This window comes from Octopus sinensis, linkage group LG11, assembly GCF_006345805.1.
Source record: "Octopus sinensis linkage group LG11, ASM634580v1, whole genome shotgun sequence".
Taxonomy (NCBI): domain Eukaryota; kingdom Metazoa; phylum Mollusca; class Cephalopoda; order Octopoda; family Octopodidae; genus Octopus; species Octopus sinensis.
The window spans coordinates 72,501-81,201 of NC_043007.1; the positions used below are offsets into that span (position 1 = coordinate 72,501).

The 8,701-nt window shown below is 37.8% G+C and overlaps 1 long non-coding RNA gene across 1 annotated transcript in view; it reads right to left on the reverse strand.

The window, feature by feature from the left end:
- The window catches only part of LOC118765251, a 20,633-nt gene that overhangs the window by 1,052 nt on the left and 10,880 nt on the right, over positions 1-8,701 (reverse strand). The window contains exon 2 of the long non-coding RNA XR_005001091.1: positions 1,815-1,820. This is a non-coding gene — a long non-coding RNA (uncharacterized LOC118765251). The remainder of the gene's footprint in view (positions 1-1,814; positions 1,821-8,701) is intronic.

Sequence of the window (8,701 nt, forward strand, 5' to 3'; positions counted from 1 at the left end):
TTGGTTGGATTCACAACCTCTAATTTTCTTGGAATTATATATATATATAAATATATATATTCATACATGCATACACATAAATACATATGTAGATATGTGAGTAAATATATATATATATGTATATATATATATGTGTGTGTGTGTGTGTGTGTGTGTGTGTGGTCCACTTACCTGCATACGTACTCATGAATTCACATAGTACACGTATATAAGCATACACCCGCACTCACAAAATACATGCTGCACATACGCACACAACACTCTCACACCTACACACACCTACACACACATACACATACACACAAACTCTCTCTCTCTCTCTCTCACACACACAACCACACACACTCATTATTACGGCCATTATTCATTCCTGCATTATATAATTAATGGTTGTGTTATTAGCACCGAAATCTTTAATTATAATTAACGATATTGCAATTAGTATCAAGCTTAGTCATTTGTGCCTGTGTGTGTGTGTGTGTGTGTGTGTATTTATCTGTGTGGTTGTTTCTGTTGGTTAACCTTAATGCGACGTTATTCTAGCTAATATTATGATTAATTTCACCCGAGACCCTAAATACCCTGTTTAGTTACAAACATCCAGAACCAGTTTATGTAATGTGTCCTTCATTATATAAGACTGCATGGTGTAAGATCAGAGAGGTTTCGCTATTATTTCTGTGAAGAGAAACCCCGCTAGTGACTAACTTCTGTACTAGATCGTACCTGTTTGGTGAGGGTTAGGGTTAAGGTTAGGGTATATGTGTATATTTGGGGATTTTAATCCGTGGCACGTATGGGCGAATGTGTATGTGTGTGTGTGTGTGTCTGATAGTAGTAATAGTATATTCTACTCTAGGCCCAAGGCGCGAAGTTTTTGGGAAGGGGGAAGTAGATGGATCGATCCCAGTACGCAATTTATCGACCCCAAAAGGATGGAAGGCAAAGTCGATCTCGGCCGAGTTTGAACTCAGAACATGAAGACGGATGAAATATGATAGTAATAATAATGTTAGTGTAATTGTTTTTCTTCAACCCTAGGCTACATCTGATCGAATAACCGTACACACAAAAGTAGTGTTTGGTAGGAACCCTGTGCATATGCGTATGTATGTGTGTATACATTGATGGGATGTATGCATGCGTATATGTGTGTGGAGCTGTGTGTGCGTGTGGTGTTCATAACCTTTGAAATGGTAGTGTTCTTAGATTTTTATTTTTATTTTTCTTCTTAAATCACTCCTAATCCGATCACGCAACATCATAATCAAAGTGGTATTTGATAGCGACGGGAAATATAGAGGTATCTCTCTGTGGGCTTGTGTTTGTTTTTGTGTTTGTTCTTTCTTTTTTATGAGAGTTTGAAGCGTTGTTTATTCACTTATTAATTATTTTGTTTCATTCAGCTTTGTTGTCAAAATCGGCTTTGTTTAGCCATTATTGTTGGAAGTGGTTAAGTTTGTATGTTGAAATTGTCTTAATATACCTGTCACTCTATCAAGTGGACGGCCATTTCAGAGAAGTTAGATTTATAGCCATTGACGCTGTAGGCTTTCATCTTATCTTCACATTTCTCTATCCTTTTGTTTTCTTCATATTAAATTTTCATCGTTCTTTTTTTCTTTTTTGCCCTTTTTGTCATATTTCTTTAGTTTCATATTGGGTCAAGATGACTTAGTTTACCAACTCTTTCTCTCCATCAAAAATGTCTGTGTGTGTATGTCCTCCTTGAATTTACAAGTCTTCGTTAAGTAAATAATTTGACAATACATGAATAGCATTGTCAACTGAACTTTCTACTCACACTATGGAACAAGGAACTGACTTTTGAATTACCGGAACAATACATCGGATGCTTCTGTCTACATAATTTCATTTGCAGTACTCGAGTAAACACGAGTGCATGAGACAACATTAAGTTATAACGTGTTTAGTTGAATCGAACTCGAGAACTAGTGATTTAGAAGTAGATTTCGTAGTCATTCAGTCAAGCTTGAGTTACACATACACAGACATAGACACACATATACATATTCGAACGTAAATACAAACAAGAGAACATACTCGCATACAATCATTGCTGACAGTTGCTTGGGCAATGGTCATCGATGGTCTTCCTCGGATACGAGTAAATATATTCCTTTATTGCTCACAAGGGGCTAAACATAAAGGGGACAAACAAGGACAGACAAAGGGGTTAAGTGGATTACATCGACCCCAGTGCGAAACTGGTACTTTCTTTATCGACCCCGAAAAGATGAAAAGCAAAGTCAACCCCGGAAGAATTTGAACTCAGAACATAACGTCAGACGAAATACCTATTTCTTTACTACCCACAAGGGGCTAAACACAGAAGAGACAAACAAGGACAGACAAACGGATTAAGTCGATTACATCGACTCCAGTGCGTAACTGGTACTTAATTTATCGACGCCCAATGGATGAAAGGCAAAGTCGACCTCGGCGGAATTTGAACTCAGAACGTAACGGCAGGCGAAATACGGCTACGTATCTCCCCCAGCGTGCTAACGTTTCTGCCAGCTCGCCAACCATCATCTATGTACGGGTCTTACCCTTTGTCATTTTCAGCTGTCATCATCATCATTGTTCGACGATGGTCGAGACAATGGAATTTACTATGTTATGCCAGACTTCACGGTCCATCATAGCACTACGGAGGTTCCGTTGCTGGATGCCTGTATCCCTGGAGATTACATCAGGGTAGGAAAGTGTGCGCCCTCTGGTATCGCGAGCAGATGGCTTCCAGAGGTGAAGAGTAGAAATTACCTCGTTTTCAGCTCTACAACAATGTCCAGCAAACTGGACTCTTCTACCTTTCACAAGAGATGATACAGGTGGTAGTTTCCCCATATATTTGTACTTTGGTTGGATGACGCTTCAACGAGAGATTTTGAGCTCTCATAAGGAGGCGAGTGTAAGTTCCATCCAACCACCTCTCAAGCTTCTTTGATAACGTCCAGGTTTCTGAGCCATATAGTAGAATTGGTTTCAGCTGTAAGAATTCAGTTATTCAATCAACTAAATTATCCGTTCGTTGAATTAGCGCACGAATTAGCTGTGCAGTCGTCAAACACGTGCAGTCTTAACGTGACACACTATGTGACAAGATTGAACCTCTTGATTCATAGCTTCCCCACTTTTTAATCTATCTTCTGTGCAGTTTCTGTTTATTATTATTCACTCGAGAAGAATGGGTGAACACGAGGCAACAGAAAATAACATTTGCCCAAGATGACACGGCTTGGTTTATCGAACCCGGCTCTTCGTCGTTGCGAAGCAAACCTCCAAATTATTCCGTCACACTGTGCGGAATATTGCCTATAACAAAAATCCTAAACTTACCAAAACTTAAAATAACATTGTATCTTAATTAAAACATTTATAACAGAGAAACTGTCTGAGTTACAAATCAGCAACGGCCGAACTTGACTGTTTGGGCAGAGTATAAATAATCACGTGTTCTTTGAAAACCAATTTCTGTATTTTTACTGTCAATTGTTTTTAAATAAAGACTGGCAAAAGAAACAAATTCAAGCACGGGTAGGTTGTTTCCTACCAGCAAATTAAAATAGTAAACGAGACAAGTATAGGTGATTTATAAAATCATTAGTGTTTGAACACACGTAATATGAAATGGTAAAATTATAGGATAATAATAAGCCATAAATACAAATAGGAAAAAATGATGGAATTAAATATCTTTGAAGTAATGCTTAAAACTTGACTTACCAATGACACGTTTGAAGTTTCTGAAATTTGAGAAGCTTTTGATATAAATCAAATCTATTTGAAAAGTAAATACGACTTAATCTAAATTTTTTTTCGTTCATTAAACATTGCTTAATACAACACAAATGTTATTTGCCAGCAACTCTAAACTTAGTGATGCGGACTGTTACAGGATAATGACCGAAGAAAAGTCCCCAAGGGCACAGTCTGCATTAAACTTAACAGTAAAGGAGATGGTAACATACTTGGTCATAGACACAAGGCCTGAAATATGAAGAAGTTGGGTCATCGATTAAGGATTCCGAACGGATGAAGGACAGAGTCAGCTTTGACAGCGTTTGAGCTCAGAACATAAAGCCGGAGAAAATGCCACTAATCATTTTGTCTGGAATGCAAATAATTTTGGTAGCTCGCCGCCCTTCTCTTGCCTATCAACAATTCCTTTAAAATCAAAATATAACGTAGAGAAACGTTATTATTTCTAAATCTCTCAAAGAGAGATATTCAGTAACGGTTCTTTAAAGTAAAAACTATTTGCCAACATAGTGTGGCTGTTCTGGATAGGACGATTGTTACTGTTGTTTAACACCAGGAAGCATTGTTTCCAGCTGTCTATACGACGCAATATCTCTGTCTTTATATTTTCGAAAAGGGAGTCCGGGACTCCCATCCAGCACAAGACAACATCAGTGGACCGTTTTCTGGGTTATTGCGCTTTATCAACACATAGTAGCTGCATGGCTAGGTGGCGCTGCTGAACTCTGGTTCGGAAAATATATAGTTTTCAAAGTGACATATAGCCACTGGTCTAATAAATAGAAACATTATTATTTCTAAATTTCTCAAAGAGACATATTAAAGTGACGGCTATTTGCCAACATAATGTGGCTGTCGTGGAAGGGACGATTGTTACTGCTATTTAACCCTAGGAAATACTGTTTCCAGCTGGTTATACGACACAATATCTGTACCCTTATATCTTCGAAAAGGGAGTCCAGCAACCCCAATCCAGCACAAAGCAAGATATGTGGACCGTTTTCTGGGTTATTGCTATTTATCAACCCAGAGTAGCTGGTTGGTTAGTTGGCGCTGCTGAACTGCAGTTCGAAAATATATACTTTTCAAAGTGGCACATAGTCACTGATCTAATAAATATAAACATTATTATTTCTAAATCTCTCGAATAGAGATATTATAGTAAAAGCTATTTGCCAGCATAATGTGGCTGTCATGGAAGGGACGATTGTTACTATTATTTAGCCCAAGAAACATTGTTTTCAGCTGGCTATAAGACACAATGACTGTGTCCTTTTAATGTAATTCATTTTTAAAAATAATAATCAGTAATATCATAGGGTTAGAATGGTTTCGAACGTAGGTACAAGGTAAGAAATTCCGTGAGAAGGGAACAGTCGACCAAATCGATCCCGGTTTCTGGTGCTCGACGTAAGGGCCTTTTGCAGTGGATAGACGGTGCGTTTGTTTCCAACAATCTCTTAACCAATGCTGGTTGTCCCTGTAATTTAGCGGTTCTGGAAAGAGACGGATAAAATACGTACTTAGCTTTAAAAAAGTAAGTCCCGAGTTCAATTTGCTCGACTAAATTCCTTCAAGGCTCTGGCGTGGCCGCAGTAAAATGACCGAAAGAAGAAAAACATAACAGATAAAAGACAGCTGCACTGATGATAGTGGAAAAGATGTGACATTTCGGAATCAAATTCTTCATCGAGAAGACGAAGAAAAAAGTTGTATGTTCTATTATCTGGGAGTAGAGTCAGTAATACGTTCTATATTTAAGAGATGAGGAATTATTTACATTATTTACATTATTTACATTTGACGGATATTGTCCTCATCTTCTTTGTGGTTAACAGAACGTTTTGGCTGATATACCCTCCAGCATTCATCAGGTGTCTTGGGGAACTTTCAATCCTGGGTTCTCATAAAAAACGAGCTAGTTTTTGATGGAGTTTCTCTATGTTTTCATTGATGTCTAACAACAAACAAGATGAGGACAAATATCCGTCAAATGTAAATAATGTAAATAATGTACTTAATTCCTCATCTCTTAAATATAGAACTGTATTATCTAATCGGTACGGAACCGACATTAGACTTCAATGGAGACATATTCTTTTAATCTTTACTCTTTTATTTGTTTCAGTCATGTGACTGTGGCCATGCTGGAGCACCGCCATAAGTCGAGCAAATCGACCCCAGAACTTATTCTTTGTAAGCCTAGTACTTATTCTATCGGTCTCTTTACCGAACCGCTACGTTAGGGGGGGGGGGGCGCAAACACACCAGCATTGGTTGTCAAGCGATGTTGGGGGAACAAAACACAGAACACACACACACAACACATACATATATATATATATATATATATAATATACGACGGGCTTCTTTCAGTTTCCGTCTACCAAATCCACTCACAAGGCTTTGGTCGGCCCGAGGCTATAGTAGAAGATATTTGCCCAAGATGCCACGCATTGGGACTGAACCCGGAACCATGTGGTTGGTAAGCAAGCTACTTACCACACAGCCACTCCTACGCCTATATAGAGAAATTCCATAAAAAACTAGCTCGTCTGTAATGAGAAGCAAGGTTCGAAATTTTCCCCCAAGACACCTGCTGAATGCTGGAGGGTATATCAGCCGAAACGTTGGGTTAACAAGAAGAGGACAAATGTAAATAATGTAAATAATGTAGAGTAAGTATTTTTTCTCATTTGTACCTCCAACTCTCTCTCTCTCTCTCTCTCTCTCTCTCTCTCTTCTCTTTCTCAGCATCCATGTTTATTTTAAGTATATATTTCATTATTGTCTACTAGTTGCTGAAGCGCACCCACTCAGTTGCCTCCAGATTTTAAATTTTACATTAGTAATAACTGTATTACTGGAGGTAGATGATACCTTTATAGCAACAGGATTTGAATCCTCAACAGTTAGTCATCTAGTCTGATGTATTTACTACGAAACAATTTCGATCGTAGTATTATAGCATGATTCATCTTCATACAATGGTATATAACAAAAGAATAACTGGTACGGCTTCCCTGAAATTAACACACACTTGTGCTAAATAAATTGAATCTCTACAAGCGTTATCAAGTAAATTTAGAACTGCGCACACACATACGCATCCATGTTCGCTCACACGAACATACGCCATCTCATACTAGCAAATACCAACGCAGATATATCAATGTTATATCAGTTCATTTATATTATGCTTCATATCAACACGTCTAAGAATCACACTTGAATTTAAGAAAACAGTTTCCTTTCAGAAGAAATCATTGAGATAGTATTCTGTCAGTGTGTATATTTAACGTTGTTGAATACAATTAAGATAGGAAGGAAGGAAAAATAAGAAGACTAATAATGCTTATTGGAAGTTTAGATATTATCAATGGATTTAACTGGTGGGGGTCATTTTTGGATTTCGATTTTCTTTTATTTGTTTTATTTGTTTCAGTCATTTGGCTGTGGCCCTGTTGGAGCACCGTTTTTTAGTCGAACAAATCGACCCTAAGGATTATTCTTTGTAAGCCTAGTAAGTACTTATTCTATCGGTCACCTTTGCCGGACCGCTACGTAACGGGGACGTAAACACACCTACATCGGTTGCCAAGCAATGGTGGGGGCAGGGACAAACACAGACGCATAGACATATACACACACATACATACATACACACACACACACACATACACATATATACATATATATATATGTATATATGCGACGGGCTTCTTTCAGTTTCTGTCTACCAAATCCACTCACAAGGCTTTGGTCGGTCCATGGCTATAGTAGGAGACACTTGCCCAAGGTGCCACGTAGTGGGACTGAACACGGAACCATGTGGTTGGTAAGCAAACTACTTACCACACAGCCACGACTATGACTCATTGAAACAGTGACAGTATGTGTTTGTGTATATATGGATGTAGAAATATGATAAAAAAAAGACTGCTACAAGCATGGTTATGTGGTTTCTGAGGTCACTTTGCAACAATGTGATCTCAGGTTCAGTTCCAATGCGCGACACCTACAGTAAGGGACCTCTACTATAGCCGACTAATGAATTTCGAGTAAATTTGTTAGGAGAAAACTTCGCGGAAGCCCATCATAAATATATGTATGTGCATGTATCTTTGTACTTGTGTTTGTCTCCCATTGGCGTGTGACAAACGGTGTTGGTTTGTTTCTCTCTGTGTAATAAGCTTTTCGGCGAAATGGACCAATAAAATAGCGCCGTACTTTAGAATCAAACAAGTAGTAGAGTCGATTTGTTCCACAAGGCATTGCTCCAGCATAGCCATAGTCTGATGACTGGAGCAAATAAGAATATAAGAAGAGCAGCACACACACACACACTCACACTCACACACACTCGTACACAAACTCTTACGCACGTACACACCTCTGTGCGCTTGTGTGCGACGAAAATCTATGCTCAAGGAAAGGGCTTAACGTGTGGATACATGCACGTGAATGTATTTGCGATTAGTGGTATGAGCCTGGACAATATGTCTGTGAGCGAGTGGGTGGATTTGTAAAGATACCATCCTATGCAGTGATGTGTAGAACCAATGAGCGAAATGATATGGTGTATCGACATACAAACATATATATATATATATATATACATATATATATATATAATATATATATATATATATTGTAAACATATATATATATATATATATATATATACTATATATATATATATATATATATATATATATAAATAGATAGATATACATACACACAACACCACACACACATTATATATATTATATACACACACAACAGTTCGCTCTTGAAGAATTGGTTTGATGGTTTTGATTTCTTTATAATTTTCAACAGCCTTAGGATAAAGTAATTAATAGCATTTATCTATGAATTCTATTAATTCCCAAGTATACAAGCATACATACATGCA